Source organism: Lissotriton vulgaris, chromosome 6, assembly GCF_964263255.1.
Source record: "Lissotriton vulgaris chromosome 6, aLisVul1.2, whole genome shotgun sequence".
Taxonomy (NCBI): domain Eukaryota; kingdom Metazoa; phylum Chordata; class Amphibia; order Caudata; family Salamandridae; genus Lissotriton; species Lissotriton vulgaris.
Genome location: NC_141694.1, coordinates 127,775,272 through 127,801,870, shown reverse-complemented (window position 1 = coordinate 127,801,870; position 26,599 = coordinate 127,775,272). Strand labels below are relative to the sequence as shown.

General features: G+C 45.5%; 1 protein-coding gene across 1 annotated transcript in view; it reads right to left on the bottom strand.

Annotated features, from left to right (window-relative positions):
* Window positions 1-26,599, bottom strand: part of WDR43 (WD repeat domain 43) — a 465,298-nt gene that overhangs the window by 341,486 nt on the left and 97,213 nt on the right. The gene's annotated exons all lie outside the window — the stretch shown is intronic.

Below are 26,599 nucleotides of genomic sequence, written 5' to 3'. Positions count from 1 at the left end.
CATAATATGATGGAAACATAAGAGTATAAAGTGATGTATATAACTGTTTTGACTAATGTTCTGCAAGATTAACAAAAGGTGGCTTAAGTAGGGCAATGAAGGTATAAATGCATTAGATCTTCAAACACTTATTTTTGTTTGCAGTGAAAAGATTTTAACTTGTGCAACTGTTTCTAATGGCTACGGTTATTTTCCAGCAAGTTACTCATCTTGTTTTATCCTTTCTCCCTCCTCCCCTCCAATTCTCTAGGACCTACAGCCTGCTACGCCATTACTGTGTCTTAGTCTTATTCTGTTCGACAGTTTTACAAGAAAACCGAATCGGTCACATCCCAAAGCATTGGGCCTGATAAAGCATTTAACACCATTTTCCTAATAAACCTATTTTTAATATGGGCTGCATCATTTTCAGCTACCACGCACCAAATATATGAAAAGAGTAGGCTAGAAACGGTGTTTACTACATTCAAGTCAATTTTACTTCAACAATTCAAATAGGTGTGTTGCTTTAATGTTTCGCTTCTAAAACAAAAGTTTAACCCCTTGGCTGCTGGGGCTATTCCCCGCTGTGCTGGGGTGCGGGCCCGCACAGCGCCCCCAGCTCGTCATGAGCCACGGTGCTCAGGTGCTCATGACGAGCCCGTTTAATGGAACGCCCAGCACAGCACGGTAATTAGCCCAGTGGGCGAACATTCCAAGGGCCATGACGAGCTCAGCTCGTCAAGAGCACCGGAGCACCATGGCTCATGACGAGCTGAGCTAGTCATGGGCATGGGAGGGGTTAAATATCAAAATGTGACAAGAAAACGACATTATGAAAAATGGAAAAACAAGAAAACAGAGGGTAAAGGGGCATGATGGTATCGCATTTGTAAGAAAATACAGTATAGAAAATTCCAAAACGAAATGGGAGGAAAAATAATAGGGAAAAAGAGCACCGGAAAAAAAAAAAAGGACTCAACGAAAGACTATACAATTAAGGAAAAAGGGGACAATAGAAGAGCAGAAATAAGGAGTAAGAGCGAAAGTAGTAATACTATTGATAAGTGAAAGAAAATTAAGTTGTGTTTTTTGGGGGCAAAAGTGCCAAAAGCGAGCAACCTTTAGGCATATTCCAAATGCCAGCTCCTGGCACATAAGAAAAAAGCAATCTAGAATAAGCAGCAAGGAAAGGGTCCACCCGACTGCCCACGCCATCATTAAATATCTTTAATATTGTCAAGATCATGGATAAAATCTCGGTGACAAGTCTCCCCAGAGTCACACCATCATTGGTTTGTACCTCATAAGGAGGGGTTTGTACAAGGACGCTTGCTCAAGAACTACCTCAAGACTTGTCAATCTCCTATGGGAAACGGAGCTTTGACTCACTGGATGCTGAATAGGATTTGAACAGATGGGGCTCTATTCCGGACCCATAAGAGCACTGATCTCGGGCACAACTATATAACAAGACTCTTCTGTATGAAAGTGTAATTACTAACATTAACTGCAACAGGTTCCTATCTAAACCAATAATGGTTAGGCGAGGCACTCCCCAGGGATGCCCCCTATTACACCCTTGTTCCTTTTTACCCTGGAAAGACTATCAACTTTCAATTGCCAATCAGATGAAATTCATAGATCAATACAGTTTCTGGCCAGATCAAAGTGCTCTTGTATGCGGACAATATACTCACTCACCAAGTCTGCCTCCATAACAACTGTGAAGTCAATGATTCACTTGTTTGCCAATTAATCTAGCTATAAGATTAAACAGGTTAATGTGAAGCACTACCTATGTATAGTGTTTCTACCAGAGTCACAATCTGGGTATATGTCATGCAATGGAGTTCCTAGAGGGTTCGAATACTTCTGTATCCACATTAATAAGCGAGTGGAAAACAAATGTGTTCCCTTGATAACGAAGACTTCATAAAATGCACTCTTCTTAATCTGTCAATGTGGGGAAGAATACAGCCCATCAAAATGACAGTGGCCACCAGATACAAATACTAAAAAATACAAAACTGCAAGCTCAAATTGACAGCAGGAGCTTTATTATACATATTGTCAGAGTGGAGCATTGGGAATGCAGGAAGGGGGGTGATGACTTGCTTTTGCACCCTGGGGCACTATGGTAGAATAGAAGGGACACACAAGTACTTGGACAGCACCTTCCACAAACTGGATTGCATCTGTAGCAAATGTGTTCTGGCACAATACTGAGAAAAGTGTGCCCTGATTTGCATGGTGTGTAGGCCAAATCAAACAAATATTTTGCACCAGTGCCATACCGAAGATGCAAGCGCAGAGGCAAAATGTTGGTCAGGAGCCACACTGACTACACCACAGAGAAGTGGCACAGTCAGTGTGCCACTGGAGGACACCCTTTTTGAGAATACACATGAGCCCACCAACCAACATGCAAGCGGGGGGAGGCAGTCTTTGGCCCCCACTTAGAAATGGAGACCGTGTTGCTACCTGCGGTGAAAGGCAGCCATGCGGCTTCAAACTGTCAGTCTTCCTGTCATTAACATGTTCAAAATAGTGCATACACTGCAATATGGAGTAGAGGCCCAGACTGCTCCAGGCACACACACTTATGGGTGTGCTGAAGTGCAGTGTTGGACGGTGTAATCGGTAAAGAAGTCGTACGGTGCATGTATGAAGTAGGAATAAACCCAGACTAAGACCCCCTAGAAACTATAGTTCCACACAACCTCTAGTGGCCTCAGAGAGGCAATTTCAGTTACATTCCCTTCCATATAGACGTAGTAGTGTCATATTTTTATTGCTTCATTGTTTGCTCTAGCACACCTTTTCAATCCCAGCAGGCAAAACAGTCTGGATTATCTGGGCTGTCAACAACAGTCAACCTATACATAGTCTGCAAAGTGAATATACTTTTATGAACTTCTTCAAAATATGGCACCATCAACAGTGGTCTGCGGTCTGGCCTACACAGTTCTGTTATTATAGAGCGGTCTTCGAAACCTACCCAAAATAATTGCATTGGCAGCCAATAGCGAGACTAGAGTACTTCCCAGATGACTGGTTGTCCCATTACAGGACCATGACAGGTATGATAGGGAATCTAAACTGTAGTTCCTGAGTTTCCAGGTACTAAATAACAGGTACTGGTCCACACACAAACTACAAAAGGACAACATTTCTGGCTACTTGAACTGCAGGAGATGCAGCGAAAGGGAATGTAATCTACTTCATATTTTTAGGTTAGTCTGAGAAAGGCCATCTTTTTTGCACGGTATGCCCCAACTTTTTGCAGAATTGCTGATGTGCTTCGACTGAGTGTGCCCTGGCCTCTGCCAATCAGGTGCCCAGGGCCTGTGTTCATTCCATAACACATTGTTGAAACTAAAACCAAATTGGCATCTCTGGCCACATGTCAGCCCCTGGTAAATGGTACCCTAGGTACCCAGGGCATTGTGACCAGAGAAGACCCCTAAGGGCTGCAGCAGTTATTGTGCCACCCTTAGGGGCTCTGTAGCCTGACACACACACTGCCTTTGCAGGCTGAGTGTCTTGGTGCTGAACTAAACAAAGAGCCGACATGGCACACATCCCTGTGTGTCATGCCCACTGCCCTGGCATACATTAGTCACCCCTCTAGCTGAGTGCACTATGCCAGTGGTGTGGGCAAAGGTGCATGAGCCCTGTGCCCCTACAGTATCCAGGGCCATTCCTGGGCACAGTAAGTGCAGTGATGCCATTAAGAGTATATAGTGCTGGGAGGTTGTCATTACGAACTCCACAGCACCATGATGGCTACACTGAAGACTGCCAAATGCACTACAGAGGGCATCTTAGAGATGCCCCCTGAACCCTAACCAAGTCCCAGTGTCCTGACTGTGTGGCTACCGAGGCTGCCACCAACAGACATATTTCTGGACCCCTGGGTCGAGAGCTTGCCGCTCTCGGGGGCCTGAAACAATGCACATCCTGGGACGAGGTGCCAAGCCTCCTCCCCCAGGATGGGCAGGGGAAGCATCAAAGGCATGCAGTCTTTTGTGAGCTTCTCCAGGTCGATTGCTGTACTCCGCAACTGACTCCCCACCGGTTCCGACCCCCACTCTAGCGGCAAGACAAGCGGGAAACCCTAGGTGAGGAAAGGGGGTGTGCCAGCCTGTGCCAACTCCACCCCTCAGGTGGGAGAGGCGAGGTGAAGCACAACTCAGGGCTACCGCCATCTTGAGGATAGGTAGCCCTGCCCAATCAGAGGTAGGCTCCTACCCGCTCCCACAGGAGAAGAGCAGGATAGGGGGTGTATTCACCACTGGACAGGGATCCATTGGTCCCTGCCCTTAACCTACCTGGAACGCCCCTAAAATTAGTATATATTTTATTTTATTTTTAGCTGTTTTATAACGCGCTCTGTTACTACCAGAGAATCCTGGCGCGAATAGGCACCCTGAATCTTCATTCCTCAGATCCCTATTTGAAAACAAGAAGAAGAACAAGAAACAAGAAGACCTGCCATGCAGCTGCTAACAAGAAGACACCAACTGACTTAGCCCCAGAACCCTCCAGGCCTGTTGATCCTTGAACCTGCTCCTGCTTAACCGCCGGCATCTCCTGCGGATAGCAACCTTGAAAACCCTGGAGGACCTGCCTGCCTTGCTCATCTAAAGACTGGGATTACCACGAGCAGTGGTTCTGCTCAAACAGCAACAAACCCTGGTGCCTGCCAGGAACCGCGAATGCAGCACACTCTACAACCGTCGAGCCCGGCCCGTGCCTGAGTGGATAAAGACCCCGAGGACGTCCTCCCGGAATCCAGTGCCCAAAGACCCTCCTCGACAATCCTGACACCTGCAGCCTCACAACCAGGGACATCTCCAACCGCGACCAGCTATGGGTAAGATTTCCCATCGCATAAAGACACCCCTGCACCCGGCGCCCCACGGCCCCCTATGCCCAACTCCTGGGTGTCTACCTATTCTCCAAGATCCCAACTTACCTCTCGAAGTGGTGGTCACACCTGAAGAATCTGTCACCGAGCCTGCAGCATTTGTTCCATTTTGAAGTCTCCCACTGAACAACATTGAGCACCCAATGGCTCAAAAGCACCTGGCACCCAGCTGCCCGTGTGCCGCTGGAAGTGCAGCAACTACCCTATTCTACTTCCCCACTTGCCCTGTGTAAGTGACCAGGAGCTCAGCTCCCACAGCCGCGTGCCTTGCCTGCTAGCAGCAACCCACCGAAGGCCCCCTATCCTCTGTAGGATAACATTGGACCTACTCTCTCTGCATCCGACTGCCCCTGTGCAGCCGAGGGTGTAACAACTGTACCTACCTGACCTTGGGAGACCCCCGAGTCTATGCCCAGAACCTTAACTCTGCCAGTTGAGTACTTACCCAAAAGTAGATAATTCACTTTTCTTCCATATGGTAACATGGACTGGTTTCACTCAGAATTTCTTCTAAGTGTGGAGTTTTGAAACTTTAAAATATTCATCGACAATCAGCCGAACAAACTCTGATTTGCCCACCTGTTATCAGGAGATCCCAGTGCTGTAATATAACCGTGATTTACTGTTAACTCAATTTTCCTCCATAGGAATCCATTGTCTGGTTTTCACCAAGTGTCCAATTTCTAAACTTACAAATATTCCTTAAAAGTCGCCTGTATGACTTAAACGCATTCTTTCAATTGTTTACAGGAGATACTCGGTGTTGGATCCTGGATACAGCACTGGTGTAAGAAAAACGAATAGTTTACCTGTCGGTGTAGTTTTGCAGCTTGAAGATCTTTCTAGATTCACTATGCTGTGCATATTCCGCTATCTGGTGGTTGGGTCTGGAATCGTAGTCTTTTTTTTCGTAGCCCAGGTGGGTGTCGACGTCACACCATTTGGTGTACCTTCGGTGACGTCGGCATGCGTCCGGAAGCTCCCACCCTTGGGCGCCATCTTTGGATTCTTTATTTTTCTCTTTTGTGTCCTTGTAGTGAATCTATGGCTAGGTTTGTTAAACCTTCCTCCCATGTAATTCTTTTCACGTATCTTGTAAGCTTCAACTTGCTTTCTATTCCATGTGTTTCCACCTTCTTCTCCAGCCTCATCTTTCTGGCGGAGGCGGGTGGGTTCGCTGGTGAATCCAGAAAGATCTTCAAGCTGCAAAACTACACCGACAGGCAAGAAACTATTCGTTTTGCAGCGTGAATCTTTCTTGATTCACTATGCTGTGCATAGATTTTGTAGCAGTTTCGTTACTTCTGTGGCGTCTGGGTGGAAGATGAGCATTGGTTGTTGAATATATGTTTAAGCACTCTTTGTCCTACTTGTGCTTCCTTGTTCATCTGTACATCCACGCAATAGTGCTTAGTAAACGTGTGCACTGAAGCCCATGTTGCCGCCAGGCATGTGTCCTGAATTGGTGTGTTGGCCAGAAAGGCAATTGTTGCTCCTTTATTCCTGGTCGAGTGGGCCTGTGCCCCTCCTGTTAGCTCCTGCCCCGCTTGCTTGTGGCAGAATTGTATCGTTTGTACGATCTATCGAGCTATGGTATTCTTAGTCACCGGTCTACCCAGGTAACTGTTAGCTAAGGATACGAAGAACTGTTTTGTCTTCCTGTGTTCCTTCGTCCTTTCAATGTAGTGCATCACTGCCCTTCTTGCGTCTAGAGTGTGGAGCGCCCTCTCAGCGCTTGTCGTGGGGTTCTGGAAGAAGCTAGGAATTTGAATACTCCGATTCATGTGGAACCTTGACACCACCTTTGGCATGAAGTGCGGGTCTGTTCTCATCACGACCCTGTCACTATCTGGATGTAGGGTTCCTACAGTGTTAGTGCATGTAGTTCGCTCACCCTGCGTAGCGAGGTGATTGCTACCAGAAAGGCCGCTTTCATTGTCAGCATTTGCAGTGATGCCTTGTGGATGGGTTCGAAAGGTGCTTTCATGAGCTCTGTCAGTGCCACATTCAGGTTCCAAGCCGGCGGCGGCATCCTTTTAGGTGGCACTATTCTTTTAGCCCCTTCCAGGAATCTTTTTACTACTTGAGATGTAAAGAAGCTTCTCCCTGTTCCTCCTCTTGTGTATACCACAATCGCTGCCAGGTGTACCCTCAGCGAGGATGAGCTTAGCTTAGCTTTTATTAGGTGGGTGAGGTATCTTAGTACCGTTGATTTCCTGGTCAGCTTTCTATGAAATTTTTTCTTGCAGCACCATTAAGTGAATCTTTTCCATTTTTCCTCATAGCACTTGCCTGTGCTGGGCCTTCTTGCCTCCCGCAGGGTGCTCTCTGGTAGTTTTGGATGTGCGAACTCTCCAAGTCCTCAGGAGCCAAGCTGAGAGGCTGAGGCTCTCCGGCTCTGGGTGTAGAACTTCTGTTTTCCATGGAGAGTAGGTCTCTTCTTTTTGAGAACTTGTGGGGTGGACCCTGCGCCATCTCCATTATCTGTGAGTACCAGGTCTGCCTGGCCCATTGTGGTGCCACTAGGATGAGCGCCATGTTGCTCGTCATGCCTTTGTTGAGAACCCTGGGGATCAGTGGTATCGGGGGGAAAAGCGTAGGCAATGTTTTTGACCAGCTTATCCATTGGGCATTCACCTGGGATAGTGCCTCTGGTTGTCTGGATGCAAAGTACTGGCATTTTGCATTCTGGCGTGTTGCAAACAGGTCTATTGTCGGAGTGCCCCACCTCCTGAATAGTCTTTGTTTCCTGTATGTTGAGTTCCCACTCGTGGGATGCTGAAGACTGCCTGCTGAGCCAATCCGCTTCTACATTGTCCTTCCCTGGCAGGTGTACGGCTAGCAGGTCTATTTTGAGTGGTATTGCCAATCTCCAGATATCCTGTGCCAAGCTTGACAGAGGGAATGATTGAGTACCCCCCTGCTTGTTGATGTAAAACATCGTTGTGGTGTTGTCTGTATCAGCACCTTTTGGTTGTACAGTTGTTTCTGAAAGGCCTTGAGGGCAAGCAACACTGTTTCCAGCTCTAGGTAATTGATGTGTCTGATCACCTCCGCTGTGCTCCACAGACCCCTCACTCTGAGCCTGTTCATGTGTGCGCCCCATCCCTTCTGGGATGAGTCTGTGGTGATGGTCACGGTTGGATCCGGTGGCGTTAGAGGCTTCCCTATTGTTATCCTCTTTGGTCTACCACTTCATTTCTTCCTGCACCTTGTGCGTTACAACCACTAGATCCTCCCAAATTCCTGTAGCTTGTGACCATTGCTGTTGCAGCCACACTTGGAGTCGTAGGCGTACATTGGGGACCAGGTGAATGCATGACGCCATCATTCTTGCTCACTGTCAGAGCTCGCCCCTTCTGGTAGTGGCGTTTCTCCCTCAGTAGGCTGGGTGTCCTCTTTTCGCTGGGTAACACCCTGCATTGGACGGTGTTGATTTGAGCTCCCAAGAAGATCTTCACTTGCTCCGGTTTCCATCGAGCACTTTCCCCAGTGTATGGAGAAACCCAGGCTTGTTAGCATTCTTGTGACCTGCTCTGCATGAACCTTGCATGTCCTGTAAGAGCTTGCCTTTATGAGCCAGTCATCGAGGTAGGGGTACACGTGTATCCCCTCTCTTCGCAGATGTGCGGCCACTGCTGCGAGGCATTTGGTGAATACCCTTGGTGCGGACTTTAGACCGAATGCTAGGGTTGTGAATTGGTAGTGATCCTTGTTTACTATGAATCTTAGCATGTGCTTGTGCTGCCTGTTCATGGGGATGTGCAGGTACGCATCTTTGAGGTCTACGGTGGACAAGAAGTCCCCAGCCTTTATCTGTGGGATGACCTCTTGTAGGGACGTCATCTTGAATTTTTGAATCTTTACATACTTGTTTAGGAACCGTAGATCCAGGAAGGGTCTTAGGCTTTCGTCCACTTTTGGCACCAGGAAGTAGTTTGAGTACACTCCCCTGTTCTGTTCTTTGAATGGGACCGGTTCGATGACCTCTTTGAGGAGGAGTTCTTGAGCTTCCTCTTGGAGCAATTGCAGCTCTCTTCCAGAGTGCTCTTTTCTTTGGCTTTCTGTTTGGTGGTCTCTTTTCCAACTCTATGCAGTATCCGAACAGTACGATGTTGAGTATTCACTTGTCTGTGGTTATTTTTCTCCACTCCTAGAGAAAAAAAATCTCAGCCTGCCTCCTACTGGTGTTACATGCTCTTTTGTGTCTTGTCTGTGTAGCCCTCTCCTCTTTGTTTTCCCGTGCTCCTCCCGTGGAGGGTTTGAGTGGGTGAGCACCTTTTTCCGTGTGAAGTCAATTAGAGGGGGGGTGTTCACCGCCTCTCCTATGGCCCCGTCCGTTTCCTTTTCCTCTAAAGGACTGGCCCCTGTTCTGATAGTTCCAGTTTTGCTTCTGCTGGCCCTGGTGACCTTGGTTGTCACTCTGTTGACCCTGGTGGAACGCCTGGTGTGATTATCCTTGCTGGTTTGCACCCCTTCTGTTAAGCCTCCGCATAGGAGTGCCTCTCCTCAGCCCCCTGAATTGCAGAGCCCCTATGGACCTTGCCGTCTCATTGTCTTTCTTCAGTTGGGTGAGTTTCTCATCAACTGGGGCTTCGAACAGTGTTTCTCCATTGAAAGGTGTGCTCATGATGTTCTGAACCTCAGTTTTGAAGCCAGAGATCCTGAGCCAGGCTTGCCTTCTCTCTGTGAGCCTATAGCCATCAGTCCGCTGGATGTTTCAGCCCCATCCAAGGCTGTCTTCAGGCACGAGTTAGCAATGCTTTTCCCTTCTTCCACAAAGTGCGTTGCCCTCTGAAGGTATTGCTCTGGGAGGTGCTTGAGCAATTGACCGATCTCATCCCAATGTTGGTATTGGTGCCTGTTCAGGAGGGCGTTGGAGTTAGCCATCCGCCAATGCATTGCGGCGATCCTCTCAACTTTTATGCCCGTCAGGTCCATCCTCCTGCTTCCCTTCTCAGGTGGTGGCCCAGATGTTGTTGGGAAGTTGGCCCTTCTGTCCGTTGCAGCGATTATGGAATCTGCTGTGACGGACCCCTTGATGTAAGCAGGGTCCTGGGAGGAGAATTTGCATTTCCTTCCCCTGATCCGTGATACTTTTTAGCATGGGCAAGAACTGGCTTCTTGTCTGTGTGGGGAGCAATGTTTCCAGCAGGAAGTCTGCTTTAGGCTTCTCCTCTTCCAGCTTAACCCCATAAGCTGCTGCTGCCTTCCCGACGACCTCATTGTATGCCCCAATATCATCTGGTGGCGAAGGCCTCGAGGGATATGTCTCCACAGGCGCGAAGACTGGACATTCGCGCGCTTTATAAGTGGACAAATCAAATCAATCAAACAGGCTACTCCGGGTTTTCGGCCTCGATGTCCTGCCATTCCAGGTCTTGGGCCGTCGAGGATCCTGAGCGGTAACTTGACTGCTGCTCCCCATATTCACCCTCTGTGTAATAGAGGTCCTCTTCCTCTTCGTGTTCCGAGGGCTCCGGAGTTTTCGGCGGCTCTTCCACGTCAAACTTCTCGTGTTCCTGCACTTCAGCGACGCCCGTCGCTGGCTTCGAGGGGATCCTGAAACTTTACATCTTTTCCTCGAAGTCATTCTTCCTCTGAAGGATGTTTTCCATCTCGGTCTCGAGCCTTTTTTTCCTCTCTCTAACTGTGCGGCCTGCTCGTCGTCAAGCGTTTCGGCTGCTCTCTTAGACTGTGTCATCGACGTCGAAGCTTATTTCGGCTCCTTCTCCTTCGAAGTCGAAGTCACTTTTTCGGGGGCTTGCTTCGACGACCTTGGCTTTTCGCCGGTCTTCGGCGCCCGGGGGTCCTTCTCGAAGGATCCGCTGGGCCCTTTATCGGGGGATGCAGCTTCGGTTGTCAGTTTTCGGCGCCGGTGCTCCCTTCGAGGCTCTGGACTCTGATTTTCGAGAGTCTGTCTCAGGCTTTCGAGGCCCTGTCGAGGTTTTCAGGGCCGTAGACTCTCCTACCTTGTCATACGTTTTCTTATCGGTCTCTGCGACCGTAAATTCATCTGGACCTTCGGCGATGTCCTAGTTGTCGGTGGAGAGGCCCAGTTCGTAAAGCGTCGGGGCCTGGCCTTTGCCCTGCATCGTGTAGTGAGCTATCCTCTGCTTCTCTCGAACCGGAGTGTCTTCGGTTTGAAGACTGAGCAGGCGTTGCAGTCTTTGCTCTCAGGGTCGATCGGCAGGCAGAGGTTGCAGACTGGGTGCGGGTCCTTCTGCGTGAACTTGTGGTGGCAGTTTCTGCAGAATTTAAAGGGTGTCTTGTACATCCCTACGCTCAGGGGGCCCCCTGTGTGCGCATTCTCCAAAGGGCGTCGAAGATCTCGAAGTTTTTCCCCATCTCCTCTCTGATTGTCTTCTCATAATCTTCTTAGGTCTTTTCTGTCGAAAAGTTGCTGTATTTTCTCCTTTTCTCCTCCAAAACTTCTGGAGCTTCACGTGACGATCCAGACCCAACAGCGGAAAAAAGAATCTGAATATGGCGCCCAAGGGTGGGAGCTTCCACCGGAAGCATGCAGACGTCACCGAAGGTACACCAAATGGTGAGACGTCGACGCCCACCTGGGCTACGAAAAAAAGAGAAAAAAACTACGATTCCGGACCCAACCACCAGATAGTGGAATATGCACAGCATAGTGAATCCAGAAAGATTCACACTGCAAAAGTAACAATAACATTTACCTGCTAAGTGACTTTCCTCCCATAGGATAACATTGGTGATTCTATGTGAAAAAGTGCCAACTTTTCAAATACAATAATATTACTTAAGAATCACAACTGTAACGAAAACGCTTTTACTTAATTGTTTACAGGAGATGTCCCAGGACTGAATCTAGGATCCAGTCCTGTGGTTAGAAAAGTAATCTATAAGCGGGGGAGGGGGAAGGGAGGGCTGTTGAGCACGAGGAAGCAACAACAGACAAAGGGGCGTATGAGGGCGCACCAACAAGTGGGAGGGGGATGGGGTGGATAAACCAGCACGTGGGCACCGGAGGAGGGCAGGGAGAGTGCAATGAAAACAAGCTACGTTTGTGATAAGCATCACTGGCAGCCTGGAATGCCCATGTGTGAAGAGGGTTCCAGCTGCTGCTTTAACAGCAACTCACCTTTCCAGTTTGATATGTCCAGGTCGGGGACCTTACTTTTCTATTCTTCATGGCGACAGTCCCCCTGCCTACAAAAGGCCCTCTAAATGTATTCATAATAAAGAAGCTGCAGGAGGTACGCAACTATACCGAAGAATACCCCTGAAACCAATGAACTAAATAAAAACGTCCCCCTGAGCACGGCAGGAATGTCGCGAGTTGCAATGTCAAGAGATTGTTTCAAAAGTTTAATCCAAAATTTAGGCAAGGATCTTCAAGTGGATTGACAAAGGTATTTTATTCTTTGTTTGATGGGACGATATTCATTTCATCATATCATCACTCCATAGAGCCAACTTAAATGCATATCAGCATACATTTCCACTTCGCCCAATGCATTTCGTGCACTGTTTGCCCTTCGTCAGGGGAATTCTATACAAAAATAAGGCAAAGAAATCATGAGTAACCAACCGACATTGGTGTACCTGCACCTTCACCCAGGTGAACTCGGAAGGTGTAACGAAATAATAATAGACAAGGCACTGAACCGTGCCAACTCTCAGGGGAGGAGGGTCAAATGGGGCGTCTATAAATTGCCATGCAAACAAATTTACTAAAAGTGTGTACTGACTGTTAGAACGAAAATCATGGACATACACAAATCGCAAGTGTGTCAACCAAATAAATGAATAAAAAAACGGGTGTACCATTGTTAAGAGCACTATAAGAGCTCAAAAATTGTTGCCTCACATGTTATTGTAAGGAAAAAATACTGGCTGTACCAAGTGTGACAAACATGCTAAAATCGCAGTGTGTAAACCAACTCAATGACTAGTAAGTGAACGCGGGTGCATCCTAGTTATGAGCTTGTAGCAATTTAACAAACAAACGAAATAAGGTGACAAGAGGGCCCAAAACATGCTAAGTCAAGGCTGATGGTAACTTAACTTACTTCAACGAAGTGGCAGTGACTCGAGGCTGGTGCTGGTGTTCGAACAACGGTGCAGTGCACGGGACCCTAGATAATGTACTGGTGCAGAGGTAGGAAATGTACTACGTGTTCAAAGAGTAATGATATAAAGGGTGCAAGTGTGCCGATAACCAAATAACAAACAAGAGGAATGGTACCAATAAATAAATCATAGGGCGCAATGCAAATAAAGTCAAAGTACACAAACAAACATTACATACTCAACAAGCCGGTTAGAACAACGCCACACTTTTAATGTGTTAACGCTATTAAATGGTTCTGTTATTCACCACATTTTTGCCAATACTGCCATCTTGTGTCCCTTGGCAGTATTTTTTTTGCTGAAAAGATTACTGATACCGTATAGCTTATGGATTGCATGTCCTCTGGAGAGCTACACTATAATTGTGCTGTAGCATATGCGTCACATCCTAAGTCTAAAAAGAAAGATCAAAGATGCAAGGATACGGGAGTGGGTGGGAGCTGTGCAAGCCAAGCATTAAAAATAATAACATCATATTATTCTTAGAATTAAGAGAAAAGAAACGATCTGCATAGCAGAATGATAGTGGGGAGGAGGGGGGGGGGAGAAATGCGAAACACAGCCTGGTGACCGTGAGAAGTGTGAAGTAGGGGGCGGGGGAGTGGATGCCTGAAGTGAAGCTGCTGGCGGCACCACGCTGGGGAAGCAACAGATGGGTGGCTTTGATGTGGTGATGCAATGGGGAAGCCTGTGGGGAAATGGGCTGGCTGGGCTCGTTCACGAGAGGCTTGTGGTCACGTGATTCTCCCGCTTTTCACATGCACTGTGAAGAAACTGCAGTGGTTTGACTAGTGGATCGAGCACTTGAATTCTCGCCATTTTCCAATGGAAAAGGCGAGACCTAAAAAACTATGATTCCGGACCCCAACCACCAGATAGTGGAATATGCACAGCATAGTGAATCCAGTAAGATTCACGCTGCAAAAGTAACAATAACATTTACCTGCTAAGTGAATTTCCTCCCATAGGATAACATTGGTGATTCTATGTGAAAAAGTGCAAACTTTTCAAATACAATAATATTACTTAAAAATCACAACTGTAACAAAAACGCTTTTACTTAATTGTTTACAGGAGATGTCCCAGGACAATCTAGGATCCAGTCCTGTGGTTAGAAAAGTGATGTATAAAGTAACTAATTGCATTTAACTAGAAATTCTTATTGAGCTCAATGTTATACTGTGTTTGAAATTGTGTTGCCTATTGCAATAACTGTAGCTATTGTATTCAAAAGTCTATTGCCTATTTGAAAAGTATTTAACTAAAGTATCTCATTCTGAGAAAGTATATTTTGATACCTTGTTGGTTTTAAAAATAAACTATATATTTTTATACAAACAATTGGCCTAGAGTTCAGTTCTTGAGTGTGCAAGACAATTTGCTGACTATGTGTACAACAAATGCTTTACACTGCCCTCCGATACTGCCTTACTGCTCGACCAAGCAACCACTTCAGAGAGTAAGGTTATATCTAACTTTAGCTATAAAACTAAGGTACCCCCTGTTTCTTTGAGGTCCAAGAGGAGGGTGATTGAGTAAATACAAAAAGGAACAACCTCTTGTCAAACCCATCTGATTTAGAAGTTGGCAATAGCTCTAACAATATCTGATATACAGCACAGATACAAGGAAAACGAAAGAGAAGTGACTCATTTAGATTGTGTTTTATTTATCAAAAGTATATATATATATATATATATATATATATATATATATATATATATATATATATATATATATATATATATATAGATATATAGATATTTTCTGTTTTTATAAAAATTATTTTTTCATCAAAAAATACATAACCTGAAAGTATTTACAATAAATACTTTCATGTTTGCTGGTATTCCACCCGCCGACATGTAATTGCACTGGTTCTGTACTTTTAAGCAGAGTTTTGGGCGCTGGTACTTATTCTTAACTCTGCTTAACCCCAGGCTCACTTCCATTCCCACGTTGTCCGGGGGCAATCAGGCTTGCTCCCAGTTGCCGAAACCCAGGCCCCCAACCACAACCTCAGCCCAAGTTCACCGCCTCCTTCAGTGCCCCCAATCATCCGCACACGCCCTGCTCCCTAACACTGTGGCCACGCATCCGACGCTGCAAACGAACAAAGCCAGTATACACGCCCCGCTGCAGTGCTAAAGTTTACCTGTCATCCCGCTCCAGTCACCTTACTTCGCCGCTCCTCCCCGCGGTTCACGTACCTCAGGCCGCTCCAGTGTGGCTAAGTTCTCCGCTCCTCCCCGCGCTGTTGTCTGCTGCCGCTGCAGTCCAGTCCTCCTTACTTCACCGCGCCTCCCCGTGGTTCACGTACCTCAGGCCGCTCCAGTGTGGCTAAGTTCTCGGCTCCTCCCCGCGCTGCTGTCCGCCGCTCCTCTCCGCGGTCCTGTCCGCCGCTCCTCCTTGCGCTCCCGTCCTCAGATGATGATGTCAGCTCGTATGTGGTTAGCGCACACGGCCGGAACTACTTCGAAGGGACTACTTTTTTATTGTAAATTTTTTAAACATATATATATATATACATACACATATATATATATATATATATATATATATATATATATATATATATATATATATATATATATATATATATATTATATAGCCTATGCCCATCTACTGGGCCTCCCCTTTCCAACGCTGTATTGGGTGTTGCGATTGGTGGTGTACTTTGAGTTTACCTGGCTCAAAGGACACAGTTATCTCTTTATAACAGTATTATAGAAGTATAGATAATTTGGTTTGGTACGCCCCTGGGGCTCAACGTATACTGTGCTAATTTACTGTGTGCTAAATAAGTTTACTGAATGTACTTTTGCCTCTAGCCTCATGAAGAGACTAGAGGGATGTGTTTAGAATAAATACACATATTTTATATATATATACCTGGTGTGGTTCTTTCATTTGGAGATTCATGAGATTATAGACTAGTAAAACAAGCTGTTTTACATTCCTTCACGACTTCGCCTAAAGTCTCCTCTCCACAGCTACCACAAGGATAGCTTTCTATATAGGCTGTATTTAAACCTACAATCAATAAGGGTCGTTTGAACAGGTGCAAGGTGCCCAATAGAATAGTGGACAGCATATGCCAGGCCAACTTCTCACAAGTGAGGAGTGTAAGGGTGTTGAGGGGTTTTAGAGTTCAAGATCGGTGGAGTTTGGGGACGGGGAAGGTTTTTAAGGTTAGCGAATAGGGTGGAGAAGAGTTTTTAGGGTTCAGGATAGGGTAGAGTTTAGGGTTCAGGATGGGGTGGATATTTAGGATTATGAGGAGCTTTAAGGATTCAGGAGGTGTTTAGATGTAGAATTGTTTTTTTAGGGGTAAGTAGTTTAGGGTGATGAGGAGTCAGGGGTGGGGAAGTCCTATCTCCCGATGCCCGAGACATCTAGATTTCTTAGAAGGGCAAGATGTTTTAATTTCTAACTTGTCCAAAGGACAAGTAGACAGTCTTACAGTAATCTGATACACAGCTGTTCAACCCTTTTGGTCACACCTAGTTAATAAGGAGCTCTGAGCACTTTATTGGCAATGAAAGGTTCAATGCAAAATCTGGGGCCTGCACTTTAATTTACCCAGAACAGAACTACAACAGGATGGAGCAGAGCTCAAAGTTGCAGCTCCATATAAAACATCCACAGCACGGTCAAGTAAGAGTCTTTTTGCTTTCTCCCCGAGGCTCTTGTGTGGCTTCCAGGCTTTTCTTCGACCACAAGACGCAGCTCCAGAACACAGACATCACTGGAATCTAAGAGGCTGCCTTAAGGGCCTCTTGGCTTCTGCTCCGACTTTAACCTTGTAACCCCCCTGCCTTTTATTCTGTGCTTCACCCTTAAGCCTCAAATTGGCTCTAAGATCCCTCCTCACCCTCGCCTCCGGGGGGCCTACAGTAAAGCGCATGCTTTCCCTTCTCATGCAGCCCCCGCACAACCCTCCTTTACACTTTGCTTTGCCTGTACACCTTATGTTTCACGCAGGGCCCACCCCACCTACCTCTGTTGCCCCCTCCGACCACCCTGGCCCGCCCCCCTTGGCCTCTATTTTACCATCCAGGGCTTACATTTAAGTTAATACGTTTGCCCATGGGGAATTGATGCAATCCTCAGGCGCACCCTCATTTCTCTCCTTGCACTGGGCCTAATCTCCCTTTGTGCGTGCACCAGGGACATCTTACCTCGCAGCTGTAGCAGCTACAGCAGCTGCGGAGTTCTTAATGGGCCTCTTCTTTCTGCATGTTCAGACAAAGGTTCATAATGAACATGAAATGGTGGATGGATATATACATGGATGAATGAGTGAAAGGATGTATGTAAGAATGGATGAGTGAAATAATGGATGGAGGAGTGCAAGGGTGAATGAATTGATGGATGGGGTGAAAGTGGATGGATGAGTGAAAGAATTGATGGATGAGTGAAATGATGAGTGAAAGGATGTATGTAAGAATGGATGAGTGAAAGAATGGATGGAGGAGTGCAAGGGTGAATGAATTGATGGATGGGGTGAAAGTGGATGAGTGAAAGAGTGGATGGATGCGTGAAATGATGAGTGAAAGGATGGATGGTTGATTAAAAGGGTGGATTGATGGATGCGAGAAATAGTGGGTGGATGGCTGATGGAGTGGGTGGATGGCTGATGGAGTGGGTGGATGGCTGATGGAGTGGGTGGATGGCTGATGGAGTGGGTGGATGGCTGATGGAGTGGGTGGATGGCTGATGGAGTGGGTGGATGGATGGATGGTGGTGTGGACGGATAGATAGATGGGTGGAAGTATATATGGAGAGATTGATGGGTGGAAGGATGGATAGATTGATGGGTAGATAGTTAAGTGAAACGGTGGATGGAGGGATAGTGAAAGGGAGGATGGATATGAGTGAAAAGGAGGATGATATGAGTGAAAAGGAGGATGGATATGAGTGAAAAGGAGCAAGGAGGGGTGGAAGACTGAAGAGCAAAAGGATGGATGGAGGGATGAGTGAAAGGGTTGATGGATAGGAGTGGAAAGGAGGATGGAGGGTGAAAGATGGAAGAACAAAAGAATGGCTGGATGGAGGGATGATTCAAAGAGTGGATGGATACGAGTGAAAGGGTGGATAAAGGGGGTGAAAGTGGATGGATAAGCGAAAGGATGGATGGACGAAAGGATGGATGGACGAAAGGATGGATGGACGAAAGGATGGATGGATGGACGAAAGGATGGATGGACGAAAGGATGGATGGATGGATGAACGAAAGGATGGATGGGCGGATGGATGTATGAATGGAAGGAAGGAGGGATGGATGAGTTTGAATGATCGATTTGGAGCTGGAAGAATAGGTTGGGCCCAAAGGGCGTCGTGAACCACTTGCTTTAGCAGCTGCAGTGGGGGGTGGAGCTCTTGAGCCTCTTCTGTCTGCAGCTCGGCAGACAAAGGCCCATAATTAGCGTGTAAGGGTGAGTGAGTGAGTGAAAGGATGGATGTGTGGGTGAAAGGGTAAATAGATGAGTGAGTATGAGTGTAAGTGTGGCTTCCTAGATGGATGAATGAGTAAAAGGATGAATGATAGGGATGGACGATGGATGTGTTGATGAAGGAAAGGGTGAAAACATAGATGGGTTGCAGGGTGGATGGATCAGTGAGTAAAAGGATGGATGAGTGAAAGGGTAAACTGATGGGTGAGCAAAAGGATGGACAGATGGCTGAGATGGATGGATGGATGTTTGGGGATCGATGGGTAGATTTGGATATGGATGGATGAATTGACAAACAAAATGGTGAAAGGCTGATGAAAGAATGCATGGAAGCCAATGTAAAGGTGAAATGCTAGATATCAGTTGGTGGAAGAATGGGTAGATCTGCAGAAAAGAGGCAAAATAAGGAAATCACTAGTACTCAAATCCTTATATACTATGAGCCTGACATAACCAGAGAGGTTATTATTCGAGCTCTTATATAATGAGTGCTGCCAATTTTTGACGGCGCACTACATGATGGCACCAAAGGCACAAGAGGATTTTGTACAGGACAAGTAGATATATGAAGCTACCTGTCCCATGGACGAGTAGATATTTTATTAAATTCTACACCCCTGGCAGTTCTTATGGGTCATGAGGAAAGCTTGTTAAAGCGCAGTGAGGGTTTTTTAGGGTTCAAGGATGGGTGAATTTTGAGTGTGCTGAGATGTTAAGGGGTATGAGATGGGTGGGGTTTATACATAGAAAGGGGATTTTTAGGGTTCAGGAATGGGTGAAGTTAGGGGTAGTAAGTGATTTTACGTTTTAGTGATACTGGATCTTCGGGGTAGAAAGGGCTTTTAGGCTTCAGAGATGTGTAGTTTAGGGAGGGATCCTAGGGGGCAGGGATTGATGGTGTGTATAAGATGCGAGTTCAGCAAAGGTTGGGTTTTACAGATGGTGATGGGTCAGCAAATTAAAAGCATACAAAGTAATAGACGATGTAAAAGATAAAGAAATAATGTCCCCTGAAGTCAAGAACTGAAATAAATATATCCGACAAAACTGTTTCTGAAAGTAAGACGTGCAACCATTAGATTTGCACTTATAAAATAAGCATTCAAAAGCCAATTCCTACAAAAAAGACATTCTATGAAATGGTTCCCACGAACATGTAAATAAATGCCTTTCATTCCAAAAATGTCCATTAAACAGTTTAGATTAAATCGTTTCTCAGTAATGGCATTCCATAAAATCGTTTTTCTATGAAGTCATATACAACCCTTACTCTTATGCAGAAGAGTACAGGTGAATGCCTTGTATCTATTTTGTGTTACAATGAGGCCCAGTGCTGCATTTTACACTATATATTTTTCAGTTTTATATAGCACGAACACAGCTGAAGGGCATTGTAGCTCTTGACACGAGTACCAGTTTACAATACACATGGTCAGTTTCATTTTATTATAAGAACTGGGGAATAAGTGATTTGCCCAGAAACAAAAGCTGTTGAAACAATGCCAGGACTCGCATCTGGTTACCCAGATCTTCCGTCAGCAGATCTGGCCCATATTTCTTCATTTGTGTGTGTAAGTCATACACAAATGGTAGGATTGTATATGACCACACATAAAGGCTCTGAAGTAGGAAAAAACAGCATCAGTAACACATACTGGAAATTTCACTCAGTCTTACTTAGGAAAACTTGCAATGGTTTGGTTTACAACAAAACTTATAGACAATGCTGAGCACTGCTGCATAAAAAGGACGAATCATTTTTACTTCCATACAGACCAGGACTTTCACGACCCACCCAAAATCAGGTGCAGACACAGTTTTGCAAACACTGATCTAGCACCTTGTGTACTTCATGTAAGAACTCCAAACAAATGTATCTTACTGACTGAACTGCCCAGTGTCATATGGATAAAACTGAGCTCAAATACAAGTCTGCTTAGAATGGGTTTACATCTCCATGGGATTCACCTTCACGTGCAAGAGAGTAGTTTGCAATCTTCCATCACAGGATCTAAGTAACCAGAAATGAGGGCATCTAAATTAAGTCAACAAGGAACTGGCTAAAATGATTGACTGCTTGCTTCTTTTTACGTTCCTCATGCCCTTTTGACTCGATGGCCAGCCTCTACAATTGGGTGATCAAAGACTCAAACGCTGGCATGATTTTTGTTCACACCCAGGGTTCTCTCCGCCCTTAGAGGTCCACAGGGCTGCTACACATCTTGGGACACACATTCAGGTATAGTCCACATCTCAAGTGGAAGATAAGCATAGATGTTAGATGTTAACAGGCAAAGCTGGCCAACTTGGCTGTTGTGGACCTTATTAACACTTGTTTAGCTGAACTTACTATATAGAGCACATTGAAACTCGGTTTGTTGCTTGATGCTGTAAAAGATTCCATACTGTTTCTCTATAGAAAGGATCTGTGGGAAACAGTATGCATTGTACTTATGGCTCACTCCTTGCATTTTTTACTTATTTTTATAGATAGTCAGAAACATTTTCCTGTCTGCATTTTCTTTTTTTAAATAAAACTGAATTTAGGTTTGTTTTTGAGTGATTCTAGCAAGGCCAATAGCTGTTCCGATTGCCAAATAAGGCGGTAAAAAAGACATTTTAGAAATGTGCATGTTTTCATATATGTGTATTGATTTAACAGTTCATATCACTGACCCTTGTCGGGAATTCAAATAAGAGAGTACATATAGCAGTTAAATAAATGTGCAAATATACTGGATACCACTTAATTCTTTCACACAACCCAAATTCAATATGGAACAAGCATTTACAATGCAACGGTCTCGCCTTTGCAAAAGTTAGCGCTTTTGGCATTGTAAATGACAAATGTTTTATTTATGTGTTGAGCAGTAGAGAGTGAGTAGTAGAGAGTGAGTAGTAGAGAGAGTAGTAGAGCGAGTAGTAGTGAGTAGTAGAGAGAGAGTAGTAGTGAGTAGTAGAGAGTGAGTAGAGAGTAGTGAGTAGTGAGTGTGTAGTAGAGTAGTGAGTGTGTAGTAGAGAGTAGTGAGTGTGTAGTAGAGAGTAGTGAGTGTGTAGTAGAGAGTGTGTAGTAGAGAGTGTGTAGTAGAGAGTGTGTAGTAGAGAGTGTGTAGTAGAGAGTGTGTAGTAGAGAGTGTGTAGTAGAGAGTGTGTAGTAGAGAGTGTGTAGTAGAGAGTGTGTAGTAGAGAGTGTGTAGTAGAGAGTGAGCAGTAGAGACTAGTGAGTGTGTAGTAGAGTGGTGAGTGTGTAGTAGAGTGGTGAGTGTGTAGTAGAGTGTGTAGTAGAGTGTGTAGGAGAATGTGTAGTAGGGAGTGTAGTAGAGTGTGTAGTAGAGAGTGTGTACTAGAGAGTAGTGAGTGTGTAGTAGAGAGTGTGTAATACAGAATGTGAAGTAGAGAGATTGAAGTAGAGAGATTGAAGTAGAGAGATTGAGGTAGAGAGATTGAGGTAGAGAGATTGAAGTAGAGAGTGTGGAGTAGAGAGTGGAGAGTCTGTAGTAGAGTGTAGTAGAAAGTAGTGAGTGTGTAGTAGAGTAGTAGAGAATGTGTAGTAGAGTAGTAGAGAGTAGTAGAGGGTGTGTAGTAGAGTGTGTAGTAGAGCGTGTGTGTAGCAGAGTGTGTAGTAGAGTGTAGTAGAGTGTGTAGTGTAGAGTGTGTAGTAGAGAGTGTGTAATGTAGAGTGTGTAATGTAGAGTGTGTAATGTAGAGTGTGTAATGTAGAGTGTGTAATGTAGAGTGTGTAATGTAGAGTGTGTAATGTAGAGTGTGTAATGTAGAGTGTGTAGTAGAGTGTGTAGTAGAGTGTGTAGTAGAGTGTGTAGTAGAGTGTGTAGTAGAGAGTGTAGTAGAGAGGGTAGTAGAGAGTGTAGTAGAGAGTGTAGTAAGTAGTGACTGTAGTAGATAGTGTGTAGTAGAGAGTGTCTAGTATAGAGTGTGTCGAAGAGAGTAGTGGCTGTAGTAGTGTGTAGTGAGTGTGTAGTAGAGTGTGTAGTAGAGAGTAGTGACTGTAGTAGAGAGTGTGTAGTAGTGTGTAGTAGAGAGTAGTGACTGTAGTAGAGTGTGTAGTACAGTGTGTAGTAGAGAGTAGTGACTGTAGTAGATAGTGTGTAGTAGAGAGTGCGTAGTATAGAGTGTGTCGAAGAGAGTAGTGGCTGTAGTAGTGAGTGTGTAGTAGAGAGTAGTGACTGTAGTAGAGAGTGTGTAGTAGTGTGTAGTAGAGAGTAGTGACTGTAGTAGAGTGTGTAGTACAGTGTGTAGTAGAGAGTAGCGACTGTAGTAGAGAGTGTGTAGTAGAGTGTGTAGTAGAGAGTGTGTAGTAGAGTGTGTAGTAGAGAGTAGAGTGCGTAGCAGAGAGTAGTGACTGTAGTAGAGAGTGTGTAGTAGAGTGTGTAGTAGAGAGTGTGTAGTAGAGTGTAGTAGAGAGTAGAGTGCGTAGCAGAGAGTAGTGACTGTAGTAGAGAGTGTGTAGCAGAATGTGTAGTAGAGAGTAGTGACTGTAGTAGGGAGTGTGTAGTAGAGAGTAGTGACTGTAGTAGAGAGTGTGTAGTAGAGAGTGTGTAGTAGAGAGTGTGCAGTGATTTGAGTTTTACATCAAATTAAAAACGGGAACGGAACAAACTCATCCTATACATTATTGTGGTAGGTGCCCACGCATATAGGGTTAAATGATGCGTTAGATGCCACAGGTCCCACCAACACGCTTCCTTTATGATAGGAGAATGCCCAACATCGCGGAGATTTGCTCTCTGCTCTTCCCGGATATTTGTATTTTCAAATGTATAATGTTATCCTGCTAAACGAAGACGATGCTCAAACTATAAAAGAAGAGGGTTTCACAGATATGTTAGTCCTTCCGGGCAAACGAAATGACCCAAAGAAAGATCAAGTGACAGTTTAGAGCTCCAAGTGAGTCTTAATAAAATCAGTGTCTGGAACGCATAGCATCAAAAAACGAGCGGGGCATCAAACTGCAGTGTCATTCAATCAAAGCTTCAAGGCTTCTGAGCACTAGCCGAGAATTATTTTTTGTGAAGCACTAATCACTGTGGAAGGTGCCCCTGCTATCCCAGATGTGAGAAGTCAGTCTGATATGAAAATAAGCAGTATTTGGAATGAATGTATTTGGCAGGGGGAAGGTGGGGCGGCGCAAGACCGTACTGACGAGTGAACAGGAGCCATTTTGTACCGAGTGATTCTGCCTGTGTGCATGTAGACAAACCAGGCAGCAGCATGAGCATGTGATTCGGTAAAATAACAAGCATTTACAATGCAATGGTTTTGCCTTTGTTAAAGTTAGAGCTATTGGCATTGCTCTTGACACTCTGAAGCTCCACTCTGCACTCTGAAGCAGAAGCTCCACTCTGCACTCTGAAGCAGAAGCTCCACTCTGAAGCAGAAGCTCCACTCTGAAGCTCCACTCTGAAGCTCCACTCTGAAGCTCCACTCTGAAGCTCCACTCTGAAGCTCCACTCTGAAGCTCCACTCTGAAGCTCCACTCTGAAGCTCCACTCTGAAGCTCCACTCTGAAGCTCCACTCTGAAGCTCCACTCTGAAGCTCCACTCTGAAGCTCCACTCTGCACTCTGAAGCAGAAGCTCCACTCTGCACTCTGAAGCAGAAGCTCCACTCTGCACTCTGAAGCAGAAGCTCCACTCTGCACTCTGAAGCAGAAGCTCCACTCTGCACTCTGAAGCAGAAGCTCCACTCTGCACTCTGAAGCAGAAGCTCCACTCTGAAGCTCCACTCTGAAGCTCCACTCTGAAGCTCCACTCTGAAGCTCCACTCTGAAGCTCCACTCTGAAGCTCCACTCTGAAGCTCCACTCTGAAGCTCCACTCTGAAGCTCCACTCTGAAGCTCCACTCTGAAGCTCCACTCTGAAGCTCCACTCTGAAGCTCCACTCTGAAGCTCCACTCTGAAGCTCCACTCTGAAGCACCACTCTGAAGCACCACTCTGAAGCACCACTCTGAAGCACCACTCTGAAGCACCACTCTGAAGCACCACTCTGAAGCTCCACTCTGAAGCACCACTCTGAAGCACCACTCTGAAGCACCACTCTGAAGCTCCACTCTGAAGCTCCACTCTGAAGCTCCACTCTGAAGCTCCACTCTGAAGCTCCACTCTGAAGCTGAAGCTCCACTCTGAAGCTCCACTCTGAAGCTCCACTCTGAACGGTCAGACTCCAAAAATCGGCCCTAATCACAATAGTATTATTTCACCTGCGTGAATATAAGTCTTTGAAATTCTGGCCAGTGGTAATACACACAAGTAATATAAAATTGTTGTTCCAAAGAGCATTAAATGGGAATAAAACCAGTACCAGACCCATTGACGCCTGCACCTTAAAAGTGAAACTGACTGAAGCAAGCGCCAGGGCCACGTTGAAAAAAAAAGCCACACACATTAGATGCAGTCAAGGCGCGCTCACGAGGTCAGAAGGCACTCCACATGAACAACTACCAGACACATTGTTTCATTTCACTTTGAAAGTGCAGGCGTCAAAGTGAAACTGACTAAAGGAAGCGCACGGCCCATTAGATGCAGTCAAGGCGCGCTCACGAGGTCAAATCTCCAAAGGAGAAGCTCGTGACAGCATGACTACAGCAGAAAAAGCTCGTAACAGTCTGATGTCCACAATATTCCCAGAAAAGTGGCAACATAAGTTGTCTCGCATAGACAGCAAAAGCTTCGCTTTTGCTTTCAAAGTGAAACTGACTAAAGGAAGCGCACGGCCCATTAGATGCAGTCAAGGCGCGCTCACGAGGTCAAATCTCCAAAGGAGAAGCTCGTGACAGCCTGACTACAGCAGAAAAAGCTCGTAACAGTCTGATGTCCACAATATTCCCAGAAAAGTGGCAACATAAGTTGTCTCGCATAGACAGCAAAAGCTTCGCTTTTGCTTTCGTCTAGGCGAGACCTAAAAATAGATAAATTAGCAAAATATCAAGATGGATACTACAGACTTATGTAAAAAAACAAATACCATAAAACGGGGAGCCTTAATTATACTGTTGTGAGATTGGACATGTTGATAATACACGTTCACAAGAACACCATCTCACACTCCATCATGATTTAAAGACCGAGATTGCTGTCGGAGACCAAGCTCTCGGCTGGCTTCAGAGCTTCCTTGGGAATCATACTAAGACTGCTGTTTGGCAAGGCCATGACTACTGGACTTATGATTGGTTGCCATCTGAATTAGGTACCCCTCATCAACCCAAAAAAGGCATCCTAATTGACAACAGCCTAACAATGAGAGCGCAGGTGAAATCTATATGTGGCACCTGTTTTGAGATAATGAGCACGCTCAGAAGAAATTTCAATGGTTGCCTCTCCACACAAGAAATAATCACCCAGGCTCTTCTGGTTAGCCACTTAGATAATGGAAAGTCCCTAATCGTAGCAGCTAATGATTCTCTCGTCAAGACCAGTGTTTCAAAATACCGCAGCTCGTCTTGTTCTCAGGCTCCCACCTCGTATCTCCTCAGAACCTATTCTCCGATCATTGCACTGGCTTCCTTTCAGAAGTGAGCTATTTTTGAGCTACTGTGGCTGGTACACAGATCTTAGGTAAAGGACCGGCATATCTTCAAAACAAAATTTCAATGCATCGGCCCACAAGAAATCGGAGATCCATTTATCAATTCTTGCTCCGCCCACACCCTATTGCTACAGTCAGATATGGGGGGCCGATCTTTCTCATACTTGGCTCCTTTTCATTGGAAACTACTCCTGTTTCACATGCGCATTTGTTCAGGTTTTTTTGGTTTTGAAAAGCTACTCAAACCCTGCATCTTTTGACTGCACTTTTTATTCCTCTCTCCTCTAGGTCTGCGCTTCATAACCGAGAAACCCATTGTGTGGTGATTTGTTGCACTATATAGCATTAACTGCAGTCAGATCCTTAAAGTGTAGGATTTAAGAAGAAAGCCTATAGAGTACGCCTCCACAAAATTAAGATGTACCACTTATAGATATTTGTGAATTGCGCTTTACAGGGTAGAATTTTCAGTATTCAAGTAAAGCACAAACTGCAAGTCCTTACTGCAAATATTGAGGTCCATCAGCTGACCTCAATAGCTATATGTCCCTTAAGAGTTTAATATACCAGTCATGAGCGTGTG